Below are 25,889 nucleotides of genomic sequence, written 5' to 3'. Positions count from 1 at the left end.
ACAGCATGGTACTGGTACCAAAACAGAGATATAGACCAATGGAACAGAACAGAGCCCTCAGAAATAATGCCGCATATCTACAACCATCTGATCTTTGACAAACCTGACAAAAACAAGAAATGGGGAAAGAATTCCCTATTTAATAAATGGTGCTGGGAAAACTGACTAGCCATATGTAGAAAGCTGAAACTGGATCCCTTCCTTGCACCTTATACAAAAATTAATTCAAGATGGATTAAAGACTTACATGTTAGACCTAAAACCATAAAAACCCTAGAAGAAAACCTAGGCAATACCATTCAGGACATAGGCATGGGCAAGGACTTCATGTCTACAACACCAAAAGCAATGGCGGCAAAAGCCAAAATTGACAAATGGGATCTCATTAAACTAAAGAGCTTCTGCACAGCAAAAGAAACCACCATCAGAGTGAACAGGCAACCTACAGAATGGGAGAAAATTTTTGCAATCTACTCATCTGACAAAGGGCTAATCTCCAGAATCTACAATGAACTCAAACAAATTGACAAGGAAAAAACAAACAACCCCATCAAAAAGTGGGCAAAGGATATGAACAGACACTTCTCAAAAGAAGACATTTATGCAACCAAAATACACATGAAAAAATGCTCATTATCACTGGCCATTACAGAAATGCAAATCAAAACCACAATGAGATACCATCTCACACCAGTTAGAATGGTGATCATTAAAAAGTCAGGAAACAACAGGTGCTGGAGAGGATATGGAGAAATAGAAACACTTTTACACTGTTGGTGGGACTGTAAACTAGTTCAACCATTGTGGAAGTCAGTGTGGTGATTCCTCAGGGATCTTGAACTAGAAACACCATTTGACCCAGCAATCCCATCACTGGGTATATACCCAAAGGATTATAAATCATGCTGCTATAAAGACACATGCACACGTATGTTAATTGCGGCACTATTCACAATAGCAAAGTCTTGGAACCAACCCAAATGTCCAACAATGATATACTGGATTAAGAAAATGTGGCACATATACACCATGGAATACCATGCAGCCATAAAAAATGATGAGTTCATGTCCTTTGTAGGGACATGGATGAAGCTGGAAACCATCATTCTCAGCAAACTATTGCAAGGACAAAAAACCAAACACCACATGTTCTCACTCCCAGGTTAGAATTGAACAATGAGAACACATGGACACAGGAAGGGGAACATCACACACCAGGGCCTGTTGTGGGGTGGGCGAAGGGGGGAGGGATAGCATTAGGAGATATACCTAATGTTAAATGATGAGTTAATGGGTGCAGCACACCAACATGGCACATGTATACACATGTAACTAACCTGCGCGTTGGACACATGTACCCTAAAACTTAAAGTATAATAAAAAATAAAATAAAATACCAAAAAAGTAATAATAATAAGGAAATATTAATGCTTGATTTGCTTGGGTCAATTGAAGTTTAAATGAAATACCATATGTAGAAGTGCATTTGAACTGTAAAATTCTAAACACTTGGGATTAACACCTTGCTGTCACCAAGGCTGAAAGCTAATGTAGCCATAATTTATCTTCTCCATGTCTCTCTATAGAATAAACAATATCTCAAAAACATTTCTCTAAACTGACAAATTCATTTCCCCTGCCAATGCCCTGGTTTAACCATATATTCATGCCAAGACTGAATTAATACTTTTCTAATACCTGTCTCTTTCTTAAATATCCTATCTCTTCCAATATATTTTCCATGCACACACCTATTATCTATGTTTATAACTAATTTTTCATCCATAAAGGTAATGGCTCCTCATTTCAAATTATTTTATACTGCCTAGTCTTTAATTCCCATGTAAGACTCCAAACAACATGCAGCTTTAACTTTTAGTTTCCATAAACTTTAAATCTCTCAATGCTTTTGCTGCTCTTACTCCATCTGCCTGAAAGTAGTTTTTTATTTATTTTGAAATTCTACTCATCTGTTAAGATTTATATAAAATGCTACCTTTTCTATTAAACTACTGCTTTAGTCAATCAAAATTAATATCTTCTTTATATTTGAAAATATACATCTTTTATAATATTTATTACATTTGTTCTAATATTAATATTTATTGCTGATCCTCACCCAATAAATTGCAAAAATACTTTAGGGCTTGGCATTTTATCTTGTATCTTTCTTCTATTATATGCGTTAGTAAATACTTCATGAATAAACATCTTTCTGTGAGACATATATTATGCCTATCTATAACTTACCTATTTCACCTATTAGATACACATCATCTATTCATCCCTTTTATTTAAATACGAGTCATAAATTGCTTTTAAAGATTATGCTGTATTTCTTTCAGAATATATCCTTTGTGCTAAAACCCAAATTTTACATATATAAGTTTATTTAAGTGCTGTTTTTGTATGGCCAATGAGCTAAGATAGGTTTTTACATTTTTAAATAATTGAAAAAATTCAATAGGAGATTATTTCATGACTCATGAACATTATATAAAAATCAAGTTTCAGTGTCCATAAAGTTGCATTGAAACACAGCCACATCCATTCATTTATGTATTAACTTTGTATATGGCTGCTTTCACACAACACTGAAGAAATCAGTAGTTGTTACAAAGACAGTAAGGCTGGCAGGCCTATAATATTTACTCATAGATCTGTGAAAAAAAAAATGGCAACTGCTATCTTAAGGTATACACATTTCTCAACCAATTACATATTTACTTATACTGAAAATAAAAGGCCAAGTATCATACCACCAGTTAGTCATCTCCTGTCTGCATGTCTCCCATCCCATTTCACCAGGACCAGTAACACATGCATGCTTGGTCCTGGCATACAGTATTCCCCCAGGTCTGGCCATTTTCCTTTGTGATTGATAAATCTTATGCCAGATGCTGTGTTAATGTCTCCCTCTGAACCCTGGCATAGATCTCTGGGTTTTATACACTGGAATGCAGGGAGAGCTGAAGAATGAGGAATGTCATTCAGTATATCACAAGCCAATGGGTTTATGATGTTGCCAAATGTGCAGTATAAGCTGTTATCCACTTAACACATAAAAAAATTTCTTATTTGTTTCTCTCTCCCAGTGATACCAAATCAGAAGTAGAGGTTTCTCTTTAATTTAGCCAAAAGGAGACAGTTCAGTTACAATTTACTCAGACCAATGTATCACAGAAAGGCAAATTTAGTAAATTGTAGTATCTTCTTACTAGTCAGGATGACTAGCCAAATGAAACTTTTATTTCAACAATAGTTTAAACAAAATTCTATGTACTGTGTAAACTCTAAACACTTAAATGATAACCTCATTTTAAATTTTTTCACAGGAGGTGGGGGAAAACCATAATTGTGTTTAATTAAAGAATAAAAAGCAATAAAAAAATTAGCAGATTACCATCATTTGTATTTTTTTGTTTACTCCAACCTCTACAGTTAGATAATGAGAAACAAAAATTAGAACATATAAATTCTGTACTTTTCTATATAAACCTAAATGTACTGGAAATTCTCTATGATTGATCATTACGTAAAAAAGTCAAGTTTCAAGATAGTATATACAATATAATCCCTTCTATAAAGAAAAATTAAACTAGGCCAGAAAATACATATCTATGTATACATTAAGAACTTTGTTTAAATATACAAAACTCTATTTATATATTTACTTAAATCAGAGCAAATATTTTTACAATATAGGATCAGATATTTGTATTAATATAGAAATATTCATAGGCTATAAAGTGGACTCTGTGGCTAGATGTTTTATGGAACTCGACTTTGATATCTAGAAGTATACAGAGAAATAATACTTGATGTGATAAGTATGAAATTGTTGAAAAGGGCTTTATATAGATCGTAACTCATCAAATTTACAAAGATAATGACATCGCAGCATAATTAAAACTTGATAATATTATTTATAGATCAGATCAACTTAAATGTGTAGGGGAGATAAAATTTTACTTGCACACTCTTAAGCTTTTCAGCTAGGTCTGATAATTAAATTGACATAAGAAAGATTAAGAGCAGAAAAGTATATGCACTTGTTCATTATAAGTTTTATGTTATATAGGTTCCTACATAAAAAAATGAAGACCTAGAAAACCAGTTAAAGTTGAACACTTACATACTGAGTTGGACAAAGAGTAGTAAATTTTGAAAATGTGGTAAAGCAAAAGGGCTTGTGTTAGAGTAGTTAGTTGAGTGGAGAAGACACTAGGAAGGAAAGGGATAGTTTAGTAAGTTTTCTTTGTACAGATTCTCCATGTCCTCAACTTCCTGTCATTGGTAGGAATGATACTTTCCTTCTGGTATAGGGTGAATAGCTTTCACATGGGAATTTGGTCTCCTGCTTTTAGGAAGAAGAAGGAAGTTCTTTTTGTACCTGCTATTTTTCAAGTGCCTTAAACTAAAAACATTCAATATACTTGAGCAACACACTTGGAATGGTGTCATCTGAACTGCTTCAAACTAAATACAAGTCAGTGGGCTAATGTGTTAAAGATGCTGGCTGACCATGTATTGAAGGATATTAGAGAGATGATCCAGCACCTGGATGTTAGAAAAGAGCATTTTAAAAGCCTCCATATTGGAGAGTACATATATTTAAATATATTTTTAAAGACAATAGTATTTCAAATGTATTAATATTAAAAGAAGGTAGGGGTCGTATGATAGGGAAATTGAACTAAGACTATCAGGCAACTACAAATTTAACCAGCAGTTAATTAAAAGAAGAGGAATGTATCCACACCCTACTAAGTTGCCATCTTTAACTATTTAAATTGCAATATCTTCTTTTCTGTGTATCTACCTTGATAGAGTCTTTTATAAATCTTAATCAGCTTTCCAAATTTACTGGCAATTTGAACTCACTTAAATAAAGCCCTGTGTGGTATGCAATCATTCATAGTGAATTCTAAATAATCAGCTCTTAGAGATTTCTGGACCCTATACAAGAAGATAAAAATTTCATGTATTACACTTAAAATATTACCACAGCTGAAAAGAAATAAGGGCTAATCCTACATTAGCAAATGCTGCAAATGTACTTATACTTCACATACAGCCAAAAATTAAACATTCACTACTTAACAGAGAAATGAAAGGCGCAATTAATCCTTGAACTAATGGACTAATCAGGGTGAGATCAACTGCATCAGTTCATATAAGAATTGTACTTTATTTTTAATCCCAAATTTGACTTAAGAGGATTCAGGATATTTCTCCATAAATGACAATCATTTGAACGATATAATTTTCTTTGCTTTCTAATACAAGTATGCAATGAAATTCCCCTGCATAATAAAGTAAGTTACTCAGGTGACATTGTTTTCCTCTTTGGAATGATCAATGAAAAAATAATGCTATAAAAATATTTTCTTTCCAGTCTTCCTTAGTCTGTTGTGTCCTTATGTTGCTTTTCAGGACAAAAATTTTTAAATATGCTGGAAAGAGAATAAAGTCTTGTAGAAATTTCTCAGAGCATAATGAAGAGAACACATAGGCTTAGAGACAAATTATCATAGCTTTAGATTAGTGGATCTCAAATTTTAGTGTGTCTAAAAATCATCTGGAAGGTTTGTTAAAACACCAAAAGCAATGGCAACAAAAGCCAAAATTGACAAATGGGATCTAATTAAACTAAAGAGCTTCTGCACAGCAAAAGAAACTACCATCAGAGTGAACAGGCAACCTACAGAATGGGAGAAAATTTTTGCAACCTACTCATCTGACAAAGGGCTAATATCCAGAATCTACAATGAACTCAAACAAATTTACGAGAAAAAAACAACCCCATCAAAAAGTGGGCAAAGGATATGAACAGACATTTCTCAAAAGAAGACATTTATGCAGCCAAAAAACACATGAAAAAATGCTCATCATCACTGGCCATCAGGGAAATGCAAATCAAAACCACAATGAGATACCATCTCACACCAGTTAGAATGGCGATCATTAAAAAGTCAGGAAACAACAGGTGCTGGAGAGGATGTGGAGAAATAGGAACACTTTTACACTGCTGGTGGGACTGTAAACTAGTTCGACCATTGTGGAAGTCAGTGTGGTGATTCCTCAGGGATCTAGAACTAGAAACACCATTTGACTCAGTCATCCCATTACTGGGCATATACCCAAAGGACTATAAATCATGCTGCTATGACACATGCACACGTATGTTTATTGCGGCACTATTCACAATAGCAAAGACTTGGAACCAACCCAAATGTCCAACAACGATAGACTGGATTAAGAAAATGCGGCACATATACACCATGGAATACTATGCAGCCATAAAAAATGAAGAATTCATGTCCTTTGTAGGGACATGGATGAAACTGGAAACCATCATTCTCAGCAAACTATCACAAGGACAAAAAACCAAACACCGCATGTTCTCATTCATAGGTGGGAATTGAACAATGAGAACACATGGACACAGGAAGGGGAACATCACACTCCAGGGGCTGTTGTGGGGTGGGGGGAAGGGGGAAGGATAGCATTAGGAGATATACCTAATGTTAAATGACGAGTTAATGGGTGCAGCACACCAACATGGCACATGTATACATATGCAACAAACCTGCACATTGTGCACATGTACCCTATAACTTAAATTAAAAAAAAAAAGAAACCCACAAATTTTTTTGGCCCCAGCACAATAGATTCTGGTTCAGGAGGTCAAGGGTGAGGCCTGAAATTCCTCATGTCTAACAACCTCCCAGGTGATGCCGTTACTGCCATCCATGAGTCGTGCAATGAGCAACTCTAGAGATCATTGTTCTACTTACCAGCTTTGGTAACTGTGAAGAAGTTTCTGAAAGTCTCAGGGTCTCAAGGTTTTCCTCCTCTGTGAAAAAAGAGATAACAACATTGACCTTACATGGTAACTAAAATGAGGCAGGCATTTATAATCAATTCTTTCTTTTTTTTTCTTTCTATTACAAAAATATTCTGCTCCTTTTGTTAGAACTACTGTGGGAACTTCAGCATATTTATTAATAAGGACAGCTGAGTGGTATCAATCCTCAGATTTGCAAATACATAGCTTGTGACTTGCACATTTGTGCCTCCATAACTAGATATGTTCAAATAATTAATAATTATTTGTTTAAGCATAAAACACATATATAATTAATAATTATCTGTGTTTTGGTCACAGTTCCAGTGATTAAAACATTGCACAATATTAAAACGTGTGCCTCTACTAGTCAGTAGCCAGTCACAGATGAATTGATGATATTCAGTAAATGTGGAAAGAAAGGAAGAAAAGAGAGACATATTTCATGATTTTAAAAATTCTGTCACATTATAGAAAAGACTGTACTTACAATGCACAGTTTCTGGCACAAAGTAGATGTCCCTACCTATTTGTAGAAGCAGACTTTTTTTTAGCAAAATTGTACATGTAACCCAGCATGTACGATATAAGAAAGAAAAAGTGATCAGAATGAAGCAGGCTAGGAGAATCGCTGATTTCTCTGTTCTGTCTGCTGAGCTAGAGCTTGAAAAGCTTTGCCTCTGTTTTTGATGTTTGATGATTCTTCCAACATTAGCATGCTAAGAAGGGAGGCTAGAATTCATGTCTTTAGAATGCTAGTGACGTCCTTCTCCTCAGAAATAAGACATGGAGTAAATAAATGAAGAAGAACAATGGGTTCCATTCTGCTCTAGGTGCTGGGGCAAATGCTATTCCCAGATGTGGAAGACAAAGGCACCTGAGAAATGAGACTTGGCCTGCGGAACATAGGAGTAGCACTGTGCTAGGTTTCACTTCAGGCCTGTAATCTCAAAGGCACACATGTATTGTTCCACTCCATTAGTAGTTGCCATAGGAAACTGAGGGACTACTTAATATTTAAGTGAATAAATTAAATGATCAGAAAGACTAGAATGCATATCATCTCTCATTATTATTGGCTAAGTCTTGGAAAAATATATAAATTTCTTTTCAATCTAATAAGTAGTAGATTCAGTTAATCAAACCTTTCATCTTCTATCACTATTTTATCATGGTTCCCTCTTGATTTGTTTATTTATAATTACTATCCCCATTCCCTTGTGCAATCATTCTAATATATGTAACAGAATTACTTTTAAAATGGGTGCTTGTAAAATATACATTAGAAATTTGTATGCATGTATTTTTGTTTTTTATGAATGGTATTTGCCAAAAATGCCATCATGTTTTTAGGCAGGGTGAGAGAGAGAGAGAGAACCCTTTTTAAAATCTACTCTCAATACCATGCATCTATCTGCTGCTTAATATTCTATACAGTGTATCCTCCATATTTTACTTAATCAAGCCCCAGTGATGGTCTCCCATTGCCTCAAAATTCTAACTCCCATTAACAAAACTACAACAAACATCTTTGCATGTGTTTCCTTTTGGATCTCCATGAGGTGCTGTTATTATTGGGCCAAAAGGCTATCCACATATTCAATTTTGCTCTGAAGTGTAATATTCACTGGATGTGCCAGCCTGAATGAGGGAACACCCCCCACCAACTGATGATATAAAACTTTTCACTCAAGCCAATCTGATAGGTACAGTGTGATATTTCATTACTGCTTTAATTGGCTCTGATTACTGATGAATTTCAGCATTTCTTCATATGCTTGAAGGCCTTTGGGATTTTTCTCTTCTAATTAATTATCTGTTCAGTCACAGGTCACATTGCAGACGAACATGTGGGATGGAAGATATTACTGAGTCCACCTTTGGAAACTATTAAATTATTCATCTTTTTCTACGGATATTCTTTCTCTCTCTCTCTCGGCTCCATTATAAACCATACTCTTACACATGCCTTGGTCTATCGGTGGGTTTTCAAGTCCTTACAATCTGTGAGGCAGATTCCTTCACTCCTTTCCTAGTTTCTTGTTTTAAAATGTTGAAGGGAAACAGTGTTTGATACTGTTGATTCATCCCGTGAAAAGTACAAAATGGCTCAATTTGCTTCAGATCTGCTTTTATGTTTTTTAATCAAATATTAATTTCTTATACAAAGAGGTTTTCTGTATTATTTTAAAGACCTTATATTTTTGTTGCTAATATGAAGAATATCTTTATTTTTAGTTGTGGTTAGTTTGTTGTCACTGATTTTTGTAAATATACATTTTTTTGTGGAGACTTTACCAAACACTTTTATAAGTGACCATGTTTTGTTGATTATTATGTCCATTTTTTCCCTAGGAGATAATCATATTAAATTATTTAACATCATTATTTACATATACTGCAAATAATGGCACTTTTTAAAATTTTTTGATTCTAATATGTCTTATTTCTTTTTTCTTTCTTACTGCATTACATAGAAGTAATTCCATGTTAAGTTGTAGTCTTCTCTTGTTCTAATGCTAGAGTTTCCCTTTAGGTACAGCACCATTTATACATATTTCATAGTTATCAAGGTAAGAAAGTTTCTCTATTTCAGGTCTGCCAGGGTTTATTTTTTAATCTTCTGTAAATGTTGAAGTTTATCAAAAGCAACCTCTATCCATGATGGAAACCAGTCAATATGCTGAGACAATTAGATTACAGATGTTAAAAAATATAACATTGCTTTTTCCATTGTTCATATGAACTTTCAAGAATTATTACCACATTTGCAATGTTTTAAGATCATGGTTACACATATTCATTTATTACATGATTAATTGATTTTATGGTTCATTTTAATTTTAGCATAGCAGCTCCATGTTTGAGATCTTTATTTGTTTTTTAATGGACATCAAAAGTGATTTGAAGTTGTTTGGTTTTTGTTTTTTTTTTTTTGAGACGGAGTCTCACTCTGTTGCCCAGGCTGGAGTGCAGTGGCGTGATCTCAGCTCCCTGCAACCTGTGCCTCCTGGGTTCAAGCGATTCTCCCACCTCAGCCTCCCGAGTTGGTGGGATTACAGGCTGAAGTTATTTTATTATATTTTTACTATACACATACACACATACATTTTTAGAGACTACTGTTTACACACAAGTATTTACCAACGCAAATAAACAAATATTTTTATATTGTATTTTGTCAGATTTTTAATTAAAAAATAAAAATTTACAAATTAGTCAATTCATCTTTTCCCTGACTGAGTCCTTGATTATATCCTGAAATCTTTCTAACGACAACCATTAACATGAATGTAGAGTGAATCACTTCAGTCCACACTGCATCACGTGATTTTGAAAGTTTTCTCTTCCCCCATTTTTTCTTGGAGGTTTGGAATTACAGCTGGAGGTTCTATAATTTTGGTTGTCACCCGAAATTATTCAACATGCTTACATAAGATTGGAGAAAGTGATCGCGGTTTACCTGGTGAAATCCGGCTTCAAGGGCAGGCAGCCTGCGCAGCTGCACGGCACTCATACTCAAGACAGAGTTTGCACTTGGTTTAATGCTCTGCTTTCACTTTCTTTAAACTCTTAATAACTTCGTCTTAGAACTTATGTTTTGTAAGTGAAGTCTGATGGGCCAACTGAGCATGTGTGCATGCAAAGGACTATCAGATGGGCCCAATCTCATTACAGAAGCCCTTTAAAAGCTGAGTTTTCTCTGTCGGGAGACAAGAAAAGTCAGAGAGATCTGAAGCCTGGGAAGGACGGAATGGGCGGCTGCCACCTTTGAAAATAGGTCATGTCCTTTGCAGGGACACGGATGGTGCTGGAGGCCATTATCCTTAGAAAACTAACACAGGAACAGAAAACCAAATACCAAATGTTCTCACTTGTAAGTGGAAGCTAATGATGAGAACACATGGACACACAGAAGGGAACCACATGCCCTGGGGCCTATCAGAGGGTGGGGGTGGGTGGAGGGAGAGGATCAGGAAGAATAACTAATGGGTAGTAGGCTTAATACCTGGATGACAAAACAATCTGTACCACAACCCCCATGACACAAGTTTACCTGTGTAACAAACCTGCGCTTGTACCCTTGAACTTAAAATCAAAGTTTAAAAAAAAGGAAAATGGGAAAAAGGAAAAAGAAGGAATTTGAACAGGCACTAAGAGGAGACAGTAGCCACAGGAGACAGCCATTAAGGAAAGGGAAAACTCAGACCTATAACCTTAAGAACCTGAATTCTGACAACACACAAGTGACTTTGGAAACTAATTATCCCGAAGAGCCTCCAGATAACAGCTCCCTCAGCCAAGACCTTGATTTCAGCCTTGAGAGACTGAGCAGGGAACCCGACAGATCCTGCCTGGACTTCTGACCTACAGAACTATAAGATAACTGCGGGTTGTTTTAAACTATTAAATTTACAGTAATATAAAATTAATATAAACATCAATTGAAATAATATTATCCAGTACATCTCATACATCTTCTACAGTATGTGTGAGATCTTCAGTCTGTTACATGGAAAAATATTTAATTGATTATGTAGGTTTCTGTACTTTTAACAACTACCATTTAAAATTTTCTATTGATATTTTTAATTGTTTGTTGTACTTTTAGATGAAGATCACAGTTTGCCTGTCATTGGGACCTAATACAGGTTAAAATCTGGTGTTTGCCTTTCAGAGATTTTGGCCAGAAATACATCTACATGTACACATATATCCTATTTTTGTTTATTATTAAATTATGTATTTACTAATTTTGAAGGGTAGAAAGGAATCTCTACCAGATACAAGGTTTCTTTTTATTTCAATTATTTAAGCCAGAAATTAAATGAGAAAATGCCAATCATCTATCAACAATTTGGATATGTTCTGCTTTAGTTAGCTGGCTGTACATGCTCTCCAAGATGCTTGAGTAAATATCAACATTAGTCATTTCATTGCTGAACAGTGTGAACTCATTCATGGATTTGCAGTTTGCCCTCACCTCCACCTGACCTGACTGGAGCACATCTAGTTCTTTCCACCATTTCATGTCTTTATGAGCCTATTGGCCTATATATATTTCTCTGCAGGAATTGCGACATATACAGGTTAGCTAGGTTGCTCTCCTCATACTCAGATGACTTTCTTTTTAAAATCAGTGGTGTTAATGTCTCTCCTTCCTAAGCACATGTCTTAGCCTGTCATGTGCTTAAACTGTACATTGTAGACTGCTGTACACATTGAGCTCTACTCAATGTTTCTTCAAAATCAAGAGATTTAGAATGTTTTCCAAGAGACCTTGTGGCTTCCAAAAACTCATTTTATCATTCACATGTTTTGAATTCTTGCTTGGCTAGTATTTTTCTCAATCTAGTCCTGTTTGCAGCACTCCTATTGACAGTTAAATTTTTTCTTGTGTATTAGTGACAAACACTCTTGTTTTGTAATTCTTTTTAGATGCTTTTGTATGCATGTATGAGTATATATGAAAGTGTGTGTGTGTACATATATAATCATTTAGTGGGCATTTGTAAAGACCACACTTTAAATATGTAAATTTTTTTAAAAAGAGTATTTTTGTGAAATTTATTATTATTATCATTCTTAACAGGTTCTTATCTAGATATTTCATATCTATATATGACATATCTCTATATTGCATATTAAGCCCTTCTTTTTAATATGCGCTGCAGATACTTTTTTGGTATTAATATATGAATACCTCCCTATGTTGCCCAGGCTGGTCTCAAACTCCTGGGCTCAAAGAATCTGCCTGCCTCGGCCTTCCAAAATGTTGGGATTATAGGAGTGAGCCAGTGCACCCAGCCAGTATATTTGTATTTAATCTTTTTTACTGGTTCTTTAAGAAATAAAAGTATGAAAACAAAAATGGCTTGGTGTGTTTAGAAAGTTCTTTTGAATCCAAGTATAGATTAAAATTAAACTTGCCTGAAGCCTGCATCTTATTGATATTTCAAAATGTCATTTAATATTGATGAAACATATATAAATTGATTTAGTAGCAAAAATTTCATTCAGCAGAAAGTTACTCTAAATAAAATTGACTTTCTAAACAACACACCCAACTATTAATATCAGATGTTTTTTGAGAAGATGAGAAAGTAGGTTTACAACTACCTGAATGTATATCCTGAATTTTCTTACAGAACCTATTTTTTTGTATTGTCCACATAAATGCTTGAGTTATCAAAATCCCAACAAGACTATTTTCAAAAATATATATCTATTAATTGCCTTCAGATTCAAATCTAAATTATTTCCAATGTTTTATATCCTAATTTCAGAAGCAGATCATATTTTTCCCTTGAATATAACCTAAGTAAGACTATAAATCATGAAGCTTTGCTTATGGCAATGCAGTTGTCTTCCTTTTTTCTTGGGTAGAAAGTAAGAGAAGATATGTAAATATTTGGATGAATATTCACAATTGGAAGAATTTCAGACACCAGTGGCACCTTGGGTAATTAGCCAACAAACATTTCAAGCTATCACACAAATGATATTGCAAAGAAGAGTGACTTTAAATAATCTTTGAATTTAATTTTTTATGATTTCCTTTTTTTATTACTATTATACTTTAAGTTTTAGGGTACATATGCACAATGTGCAAGTTTGTTGCATATGTATACATGTGCCATGTTGGTGTGCTGCACCCATTAACTCGTCATTTACATTAGGTATATATCTCCTAATGCTATCCCTCCCCCTCCCCCCACCCAACAACAGTCCCTGGTATGTGATGTTCCCCTTCCTGTGTCCGTGTGTTCTCATTGTTCAATTCCCACCTGTGAGTGAGAACATGTGGTGTGTGGTTTTTTGTCCTTGTGGTAGTTTGCTGAGAATGATGGTTTCCAGATTCATCCATGTCCCTACAAAGGACATAAACTCATCATTTTTTATGGCTGCATAGTATTCCATGGTGTATATGTGCCACATTTTCTTAATCCAATCTATCATTGTTGGACATTTGGGTTGGTTCCAAGTCTTTGCTATTGTGAATAGTGCCGCAATAAACATACATGTGCATGTCTCTTTATAGCAGCATGCTTTATAATCCTTTGGGTATATACCCAGTAACAGGATGGCTGGGTCAAATGGTATTTCTAGTTCTAGATCCCTGAGGAATCGCCACACTGACTTCCACAATGGTTGAACTAGTTGACAGTCCCACCAGCAGTGTAAAAGTGTTCCTATTTCTCCACATCCCATCCTCTCCAGCACCTGTTGTTTCCTGACTTTTTAATGATCACCATTCTAACTGGTGTGAGATGGTATCTCATTGTGGTTTTGATTTGCATTTCTCTGATGGCCAGTGATGATGAGCATTTCTTCGTGTGTTTTTTGGCTGCATAAATGTCTTCTTTTGAGAAATGTCTGTTCATATCCTTTGCCCACTTTTTGATGGGGTTGTTTTTTTCTTGTAAATTTGTTTGAGTTCATTGTAGATTCTGGATATTAGCCCTTTGTCAGATGAGTAGGTTGCAAAAATTTTCTCCCATTCTGTAGGTTGCCTGTTCACTCTGATGGTGGTTTCTTTTGCTGTGCAGAAGCTCTTTAGTTTAATTAGATCCCATTTGTCAATTTTGGCTTTTGTTGCCATTGCTTTTGGTGTTTTAGACATGAAGTCCTTGCCCATGCCTATGTCCTGAATGGTACTGCCTACGTTTTCTTCTAGGGTTTTTATGGTTTTAACTCTGACATGTAACTCTTTAATCCATCTTGAATTAATTTTTGTATAAAGTGCAAGGAAGGGATCCAGTTTCAGCTTTCTACATATGGCTAGCCAGTTTTCCCAGCACCATTTATTAAATAGGGAATCCTTTCCCCATTGCTTGTTTTTGTCAGGTTTGTCAAAGATCAGATAGTTGTAGATATGCGGCATTATTTCTGAGGGCTCCATTCTGTTCCATTGGTCTATATGTCTGTTTTGGTACCAGTACCATGCTGTTTTGGTTACTGTAGCCTTGTAGCATAGCTTGAAGTCAGGTGGCGTGATGCCTCCAGCTTTGTTCTTTTGGCTTAGGATTGACTTGGCAATGCGGGCTGTATTTTGGTTCTATATTAACTTTAAAGTAGTTTTTCCCCCAGGCCAGTTGCCCTGGCACTCGGGGAGGCGAGGCTACAGGTTCAAGGCCAACCTGGTGAACACTGATTTACTATTAAAAAACAAAAAGATTAGTCACCTATTTCTGGTAAAGTAACAAGTAAACATATCAAAATAAGAAAATGGAATATTTGAAAGTAATGACTTTATACTATACACTTATATCACCACTTTTCATTATCACTTACATTGCACATCCAAAATACTTTTCTGTTTCTATTGAATAATTAGAAATAAATAAGACTTGATGCTGTATTCAAGAAGCTTATAATAAGCAGCTAACATGTGGGCATGAAAATAGGATGATTAACAATATGAGAAAGCTCCAGAGACATGTCAAAGCAGTGGGTGTGGCTCAAAAGATGGGGTTACTTCTCCCAGTTTCCAAGCAAGAGGTACCACATGTCACCATGAGGGTCACACTAGCAGAAAATGAAGAATAGAGAATGAAAGAAACAGAAAAAATATATATTGAAAGAATCAATGGTTGAAAGTTTCCCAAGTTGACGATAAACATTAAAAATATTAATCTACACATCCAAGAAGCTCAAAAAACTCCAAGCAGGCTAAAGGCACAAAAGGTCCACATCCAGACATAATGTGGTAAAATGGTCGAAAGGCAAAGGTAAAGAGAATATCTTGTAAGAAGCAAGTGATAGACAACTGTCACATGCCAGAAACCAAGATGACATCAACAGTTGACTTCTCATCAGAAATAATAGAGGCCACAGGCAAAACGTCTTTCAAAAAAATAAAGGCAAAAAATACATTGTCACTTACTAAAGTAAAACTAAGAGAATTTGTTGTTAGCAGATGCTCCTGACAAGAACTACTAAAGGAAATTCTTCAGGCCGAAAACACATACACTTAGATGGACATTTAAATCTAAAACAGAAAACAAAGAGCACCAGGAAAGGCAATTATCAAAACACATATGTGGGAGGAAATTTTTGCATACCACATATCTGATAAGGGACACATTTTGCAAACCATGTATGTCTAGATGTATTCGTCTGTTCTCACACTGCCATAAAGATACTACCTGAGACTAGGTAATTTATGAATAAAAGAAGTTTAATTGACTCACAGTTCTGCAAGGCTAGGGAGGCCTCAGGAAACTTACAATCATGTCGGAAGGGGAAAGGAAAGCAATCACCTTCTTCACAAGGCAGCAGGGTAGAGAGAGAGAAAGAAAGAGAGAGTGCGGGGAAACTGCCATTTTTAAAACCATCAGATCTCATGAGAACTCCCTCACTATCACTACAGCAGCATGTGGAACCTCCCACATAATCCAGTCACCTTCCACCAGGGCCTTCCCTCAACATGTGGGGATTACAATTCGAAATGAGAATTGAGTAGGACACAGAGCCAAATCATATTACTAGAATATAGGAATAACTGCTACAACTCAATAATAAAAAGACAATCCCATTAAATAATGAGCAAAGGATCTGAACACATGCTTCTCCAAATAAGATACACAATGTTTAATAAGCACTTGAAAAGATACTCAATGTAATTAGCTATCAAGAATGTGTAACACCACAACACTCAACACCACAATGAGATACTACTTTACACCCACTAGAAGGGCTATAATGAAAAGAGATATAAGAACAATGGTTGGCAAAGAGATGGATAAATTGGAAGCTTCATACGCTGCTGGTGAAAATATGAAATGGTGCAGGTACTTTGAAACATAGTTTATAGCTCGTCAAAAGGTTAAACACAGAATTACCACATGACCCAGCCATTTTACTTCTTGGTATGTAACCAAGAGAAATAAAAACATATGTCCATGAAAAATATGCCAAACAAATGTACATAGCAGCATTATTTATAATAGACAAAAAAATAGAGACAACCTAAATGTCCATCAACTGATGAATGGATAAATAAAATGTAATATATTCATACAATGGTGTATTACTCAACAATAAAAAATGAAATACTGATATATTCTACAACATGGATTTGCCTTGAAAACAGTTCACGATGTCAAAAAAAAAAAAAAAAAGTCAGTTGTGAAGGACCACATATTGTATTTCACTTATACAGGAAATTTAGAATAGGCAAATTTAAAAAAATAGATTAGTGATTGCCTATGGTCTAGAGGGAGGCAGGAATGAGGAGTGACAGCAATGGGGCATGGAGTATATTTTGGCATAATGAAAATGTTCAAAAAATTATTATGGTTATGAATGCACAAATTTGTGGAAAAACCATTGAATTGCTTGCTTGAATTGTGTGATTTATATCGTATGTGAATGATATTTCAATAAAGTTAACTTTTTAAAAGAGTTGAAGTAAATTCCTTTTTAGTTTAAGTAGTTATGGTTGGGGTTTCAACACTGAGGACAATATGGAGTTATTTAATTGAAGCTGGAAAAGGATCCCTGGAGACCAACTCACCCTCTCATAAGTTTTCTCTATAACTGCATCTCCTGTGTCCAACTGCTTAAGCAAAGCAAACAAAACAAATGTGAAACTAAAAATATATTGAGTAATAAAAATATAAAATAAAGCTAAAATAACATATAGCATAAGAAGCCAAAGCAAGATTCAAGCAACTGTATGAGTTAAAAATTAAATCATAAAAATTATAAGAAATATATGATAAAATCAGTAAATATAACTAAGAATATCAGATGAGATGAAACACAGATAAAATAAATGCTAAACTGAATAATATTTGAGGTGCATTAAAAGAGCTTGAAGCAAAAAAAGTTAAATAAATGATAAAGTCAGTCATGTTATAATTAGATAAAATCTAACTATATACAGTGGATTATTCTGTTCTCAGGCTGCTAATGAAGATATACGCAAGACTGGGTAATTTATAAAGAAAAGAGTTTTAATTGACTCACAGTTCCATATAGCTGAGGAGGCCTCACAATCACGGTGGAAGGCAAATGAGGAGCAAAGTCACACCTTACATGGCATTAAGCACAAGAATGTGCAGGGGAATTCCTTTATAAAACCACCAGATCTTGTGAGACTTATTCACTATCACAAGAACAGCATGGGAAAGAACCACTTCCATGATTCAATTACCTCCCACCAGGTCCCTCCCATGGCACATGGAAATTATGAGAGCTACATTTGAGATGAGATTTGGGTGGGGACACAGAGTCAAACCATATCAGAAACTAATACAAGTAAAAGACAATAGAAAATATCAAGCGCAAAACTTGAATAATTTTTTAAAATATGTTAGAGGCAAGATGGCTGACTAGACACAGCCACCGAAGAACTGGAATATTGGGAAGACTGAGGCACTCCAAGCAGATCTCCAGAGGGAATGCATCTGAGAATGGACAGAAGAAGGACACAGATGATGAGCTAAAGGGGAAAGAAACAGGGAAGCCTACACAGGGTTACAATGCCCTGGGACTTGTTTCTGGCTGCCAACAACCATTGTGGAAGGGGTGAGCAGGGCAAGCCTGGAGCAACCTTTTCTTGCCACAGACTTCTGGAATCTTGGCAGCAGGAGACCCTACAACCCACAGAGACACTTAAGCTGGCAGGGACAGCTGCTTAAAGAGGTGGTACTCAAGCCTGTGCAGTACTCAAGCCTGTGCAGGGCCCAGACAGTTTAGTGCAGGAATATCTGCAGTGGAGCACAGCCAGAGATAACCCCCCGCCACCCCCCAACCTCCACACTCCCCATCCCAAGGCTTGCCATGCTTCCCTATGAGACTGTAGCCTTAGGGGAACTTTTGGACCTGAACAGAGCAGGGCAACTTTACCTATGAGATGGGCCACTCCAACCTGAGTGGTCTTCTGCCTTCTGGCCTTTCTCAGCGCCTGACATTGCCATGCCTGATTGCAGTGTAGGTTGGATGCCCTGTTGATGTGCCTCCAGAGACCCCGTATCATAGCTTCTGCATTGGCAAACCACACCTGACTACTGGAGAGCTCCACCAGAGTGGCCTTTACTGATGTGGCTTAGCACATCTGCACACCACCCTCACTTCAGCCTCTTCTGCACCACTTTGCCAGCATGCACTTGCCCACAGTCACCCCCCATATCACTTTTCCAGTGCATGTGTGCTCAGGCAGATCTCACCTCTCCTTCCCTGCCAGTGTGTGTGTTTGATGCATGCACCCCACCATGCCACTGCTGCCAGCATGAGTGTACCCTACTCCCCTCCCTACTGCACCATCATTGCCAATCTAAATGCATGCATGGAGACCAGCAACCCCATGCCACCACTGCCACTAGCATGAACATGCAAATAGAAGCTGCTTGCTCTGTGCCGACCAAATCCCCACAACTATGCTGATACCATGGCAGACGTGAATATGTGCATGGACACCTTGGTTCCACCTTGCACTGCCACTGCCGTGGGCATGAATACATTGATAGAGGCTGCCAGCCTTGCACCCACCAACACAGTATCCTTGCTCCAACACTGCCACAGCTACAAACACCTGCACAGAGGATATCACACCTGCGTTTGACAGTACCTCACCCCAGTAGATGAACATTCAACTTGCCATGCTGCCGCAGCTCCTGGCACACACAAATGAGCAAAAATCCTGGTTCCACCACTCAATGAAGTGTTTTGGCTGTCATCACTCTTTGCAGTATGGTGGCCATTGGTGCAAAATATCTTAGCTCCTGCAGCACAGCAGGTTTCTAGCCTCAAAGGGCCGGAGAAGAGAGCCAGGGGTGATGCAATCCTGTTGGAGTTAGAGCATGCAGCCCAGCAATGCTGAGCTGAACCCCGGCCCTCTAAAATCTTCTAGAAATTAATGCAGTCCACTGAACCCACCTTACACCACAGTAAAACCACCAATGACATCAAAGCAGATAAAAACCAAAAAAAAAAAAAAAAAAAAAAAATCCAAAGGACAGCAACATTTTTTTTTTTTTTGGAAACACTGTCTCACTCTGTCACCCAGGCTGGAATGTAGTGGTGTGATCTTGGCTCACTGAAACCACCGCCTCCTGGGTTCAAGTGATTCTCCTGTCTCACCCTCCTGAGTAGCTGGAATTACAGGAACATGCCACTATGCCCAGTTGATTTTTGTATTTTTAGTAGAGATGGTGTTTCACTATGTTGACCAGGCTGGTCTTGAACTCATGACCTCAGGTGATCCACCTGTCTCAGCCTCCCAAAGTGCTGGGATTACAAGCATGAGCCACTGTGCCTGACCAAAGGCACAGCAACTTTAAAGACTGAAGAAACATCAGCCCACAAAGATGACAGAGAACCAGTGCAAGAACTCTGGCAACTAAAAACCCAGATTGTCTTCTTAACCTCCGAACGACCATACTAGTTCCCAAGCAATGGTTTTAGCCAGGATAAAATGGCCACAATGATAAAAACAGAATTCAGAATATAAATAGAAAAAAAGATCATTGAGATTCAGTGGGAAATCAAAACCCAATCAAAGGATTCTAAGGAATATGATAAAATTATAAAGGAAATGAAGGTTGAAATGGCCATTTTAAGAAAGAACCAAACGGAACTGACAGAGATGAAAAACTCACTTCAAGAATTTCAGAACACAATCAAAAGTATTAACACCAGAACTAACCAAGCTGAGGAAAGAATTTCAGAGCTCAAAGACCAGTTCTCCAAAATAACTCAGCCAGACAAAAACAAAGAAAAAACACTAAAGAAGAATAAACAAAATCTCTGAGAAATATGGGATTATGTAAAGAGACCAAATGTACAACTAATTGGCATCCATGAAGGACAGGAAGAGAAAGCAAGCAATTTGGAAAACACATTTCAGGATATCATCCATGAAAACTCCTCCAACTTCGCTAGAGAGGCCAACATTCAAATTAAGGAAATGCCGAGAACCCCTGTGAAATACTACACAAGAAGACCATCCACGAAACACATAGTCATCGGATTCTCTGAGGTCAAAATGAAAGCAAACATGTTAAAGGCAGCTACGGAGAAAGGATAGGTCACCTACAAAGGGAACCCTATCAGGTTAATAGTGGATCTCTCAGCAGAAACCCTATAAGTCAGAAGAGACTGGGGTTTGACATGCAGCACTCTTTTTTTAAAAATTTAAAAAATTTTTTTTATTATACTTTAAGTTCTAGGGTACATGTGCACAACGTGCAGGTTTGTTACATATGTATGCACGTGCCATGTTGGTGTGCTGCACCCATTAACTCGTCATTTACATTAGGTATTTCTCTTAATGCCATCCCTCCCCGCTCCCTCCACCCATGACAGGCCCCAGTGTGTGATGTTCCCTGCCCTGTGCCCAAGTGTTCTCATTGTTCAATACACACCTATGAGTGAGACCATGCAGTGTTTGGTTTTCTGTCTTTGTGATAGTTTGCTCAGAATGATGGTTTCCAGCTTCTTTCATGTCCCTACAAAGGACATAAACTCATCCTTTTTTGATGGCTGCATAGTATTCCATGGTGTATGTGCCACATTTTCTTAATCCAGTCTATCATTGATGGACATTTGGGTTGATTCGAAGTCTTTGCTATTGTGAATAGTGCCGCAATAAACATACGTGTGCATGTGTCTTTATAGTAGCATAATTTATAATCCTTTGGGTATATGCCCCGTAATGGGATTGCTAGGTCAAATGGTATTTCTAGTACTAGATCCTTGAGGAATTGCCACACTGTCTTCTACAATGGTTAAACTAGTTTACACTCCCACCAACAGTGTAAAAGTGTTCCTATTTCTCCACATCCTCTATAGCACCTGTTGTTTCCTGACTTTTTAATGATCCCCATTCTAACTGGTTTAAGATGGTATCTCATTGTGGTTTTGATTTGCATTTCTCTGATGGCCAGTGATGATGAGCATTTTTTCATGTGTCTGTTGGCTACATAAATGCCTCTTCTGAGAAGTGTCTGTTCATATCCTTTGCCCACTTGTTGATGGGGTTGTTTGATTTTTTTCTTATAAATTTGTTTAAGTTCTTTGTAGATTCTGGATATTAGCCCTTTGTCAGATGAGTAGATTGCAAAAATTTTCTCCCATTCTGTAGGTTACCTGTTCACTCTGATGGTAGTTTCTTTTGCTGTGCAGAAGCTCTTTAGTTTAATTAGATCCCATTTGTCGATTTTGGCTTTTGCCGCCATTGCTTTTGGTATTTTAGTCATGAAGTCCTTGCCCATGCCTATGTTCTGAATGGTGTTGCCTAAGTTTTTTTCTAGGGTTTTTATGGTTTTAGGTCTAACATGTAAGTCTTTAATCCATCTTGAATTAATTTTTGGATAAGGTGTAAGGAAGGGATCCAGTTTCAGCTTTCTACATATGGCTAGCCAGTTTTCCCAGCACCATTTATTAAATAGGGAATCCTTTCCCCATTGCTTGTTTTTCTCAGGTTTGTCAAAGATCAGGTGGTTGTAGGTATGTGGCATAATTTCTGAGGGCTCTGTTCTGTTCCATTGGTCTATATCTCTGTTTTGGTACCAGTACCATGCTGTTTTGGTTATTGCAGCCTTGTAGTATAGTTTGAAGTCAGGTAGCATGATGCCTCCAGCTTTGTTCTTTTGGCTTAGGATTGACTTGGCAATGTGGGCTCTTTTTTGGCTCCATATGAACTTTAAAGTAGTTTTATCCAATTCTGTTAAGAAAGTCATTGGTAGCTTGGTGGGGATGGCATTGAATCTATAAATTACCTTGGGTAGTATGGCCATTTTCACAATATTGATTCTTCCTATCCATGAGCATGGAATGTTCTTCCATTTGTTTGTGTCCTCTTTTATTTCTTTGAGCAGTGGTTTGTAATTCTCCTTGAAGAGGTCCTTCACATCCCTTCTAAGTTGGATTCCTAGGTATTTTATTCTCTTTGAAGCAATTGTGAATGGGAGTTCACTCATGATTTGGCTCTCTGTTTGTCTGTTATTCGTGTATAGGAATGCTTGTGATTTTTGCACACTGATTTTGTATTCTGAGACTTTGCTGAAGCTGCTTATCAGCTTAAGGAGATTTTGGGCTGAGACAATGGGGTTTTCTAAATATACAATCATGTCATCTGCAAACAGCGACAATTTGACTTCCTCTTTTCCTAATTGAATACCTTTTATTTCTTTCTCCTACATGATTGCCCTGGCCAGAACTTCCAATACTGTGTTGCAGCACTCTTAAAGAAAAGAATTTCTAACCAAGAATTTCATATCCAGTCAAACTAAGCTTCATCAGCGAAGGAGAAATAAAATCGTTTTCAGACAAACAAATGCTAATGGAATTTGTTACCACCAGACCTGCCTTACAAGAGATTGTTAAGGGAGTGCTAAAACTGGAAAGAAAAGACCATTATCAGCCCCCACAAAAACACACTTAAGTACATAGGCCAGTGACACTATAAAGCAACCACACAACAAGTCTACACAATAACCAGCTAAAAACACAATGACAGGATCAAATCTGCCCGTATCAATACTAACCTTGGATGCAAATAGACTAAATTCCCCTAGGAAAAGGCACAGAGTGGCAAGTTTGCTAAAAAGTCAAGACCCAATAGTATGCTTTCTTCAAGAGATCCATCTTAGATGCAATAACACCCACAGGCACAAAGAAATGGAGAAAACTCTGCCAAGTAAACAAAAAATCAGAAAAAAACAGGGACTGCTATTCGATTTCAGACAAAAAAGACTTTAAACCAACAAAAATCTAAAAAGACAAAGAAGGAGATAGCATATTGGTAAATGACTCAATTCAACAAGAAGGCCCAACTATTCTAAATATATATGTGCCCAACACTCAGATACATAAATCAAGTTCTTAGAGACCTATGAAAAGACTTAAATAACCATATAATAATAGTTGGAGACTTCAACACCTCACTGATGGTATTAAACAGATCATCAGTGCAGAAAACTAACAAAGATATTCAGGACCTGAACTAGACACGTGACAAAATGAACCTGTCATGTGTCTATAGTAGATAGACATCTAAAGAACTCTCCACCCGAAACAATGAAATATACATTCTTCTCATCTGCACATAGCACATACTCAAAGACCAAACACACAAATGACATAAAACAATATTCAACAAAGTAAAAAATTCAAAATCATACCATGCACATTCTTGGATCACAGCGCAATAAAAACAAGATTAATATTAAGAAAATCACTCATAATGATAAAATTACATGGAAATTAAACAACCCGCTCCTAAATCACTTTTAGGTAAATAATTAAATTAAGGCAGAAATCAATAAATTCTTTGATACTAATAAGAACAAAGGCACAACATTCCAGAATCTTTGGAACACAACTAAAGCAGTGTTAAGAGAGTAGTTTTAGCAGTAAAAGCCCACATCAAAAATTTAGAAAGATCTTAAATTAACAACCTAACATCACCACTAGAGGAATTAGAGAACCAAGAGCAAACCAACACCAAATGTAGCAAAAGATAAGAAATAGCCAATATCAAAGCTCTGAACTGAAGAAAATTGGAAGTCAAAAACCATACAAAAGATCAATGAATGATTAATTTTTTATCTGAAATAATTAAGATATATAGACTACCAGCTAGACTAATAAAGAAAAAAGAAGAGAAGATCCAAATAAACACAACCAGAAATGACAAAGGAGATACTACCACTGACCCAACAGAAATACAAAAAAACCCTCAGAGACTGCTATGAATACCTCTGTGAACACATTCTAGAAAACCTAGAAGACATGAATAAATTCCTCTAAACATACTATCTCCCAAGGTTGAACCAGGAGGAAATTGAATCCTTGAACAGATGAGATCTAAAATTGTGTCAGATATAAAAAGTTTACAAACCAGAAAAATTCATTCCAGGATCAGATGGATACATAACCAAATTCTACCAGGCATATAAAGAAGAGCTGGTACCATTCGTATTGAAATTATTCCAAAAAATTGAGGAGGAAGGACTATTTCCTAACTCATTTGTTATCATCCTGATGCCAAAACCTGGCAGAGGCACAACAAAAAAAGAAAACTTCAGGCCAGTATCTTTGATGGACATGGATGCAAAAATTCTCAAGAAAATACTAGCAAACTGAATCCAATAGTGAAATGACATCATTGTTTAGGGTGATACCTGAGGTTCATTGTCCCATGGCCATGGAAGACTAGGATGCAGACACACCAGAGTGAGGTTGAGAGTGGAAGTTTAATAGGTGAAAGAAAGAGAAAAACTCTCTGTGCAGAAAAGGGTCTTCGAGAAAAAAATCTGCAGAAGTTTTATGGATGAGCTTGTCTGGTTTACATAGGGCATGAAAGATTGGTTGGACCACGTGTACCATTTGCATAGTACACAAAGAAGCTGGCTGCCTCACTCTAATCTTTTATTATGCATACGGGTTCTCTACCTAGTTCGTGCCATGTTGCCTGCTTTCTTTTACTGTACACGTGGTGACAAAGAAAAGGGAAGATGGAGCCTCCATGTTGAACATACCTGGCTTCCAGGTAGCCTTTTCCTATTGGCACAGCTGCCAGCATTCACCTGTGCAAGTTTCCAGCTTGTTTATCTATGTTTGCAGCTTGATTTTACAGGCTGCTCTTTGTTAAAAAGGAAGCCTTGCTGAGACTCATTAACATCACCATCTGGATAAATAATTTATTTTTAGTTCCTGTATCAATAACACATCAAATAGTTAATCTATCACAGGCAAGTAGGCTTTATCCCTGGGATGCAAGGTTGGTTCAACATATGTAAATCAATAAATGTGATTCAACACATAAATAGAACTAAAAACAAAAATCACATGATTATCTGAATAGATGCAGGAAAGGCTCTTAATAATATTCAACATTGCTTTATGTTTAAAAAAAACCTCTCAACAAACTAGGCATTGAACAAATATACTTCAAAATAATAAGAGCCATCTATGACATACCACAGCCAACATTATACTGAATGGGCAAAAGCTGGAAACACTCCTCTTCAAAACCAGCACAAGATGAGGATTCCATCTCTCACCACTAGTATTCAACATTGTACTG

This window comes from Pan paniscus, chromosome 12 (assembly GCF_029289425.2).
Source record: "Pan paniscus chromosome 12, NHGRI_mPanPan1-v2.0_pri, whole genome shotgun sequence".
Taxonomy (NCBI): Eukaryota; Metazoa; Chordata; class Mammalia; order Primates; family Hominidae; genus Pan; species Pan paniscus.
The sequence above is the reverse complement of the archived record's forward strand: the minus strand, read 5'-3'. Positions refer to the sequence as shown.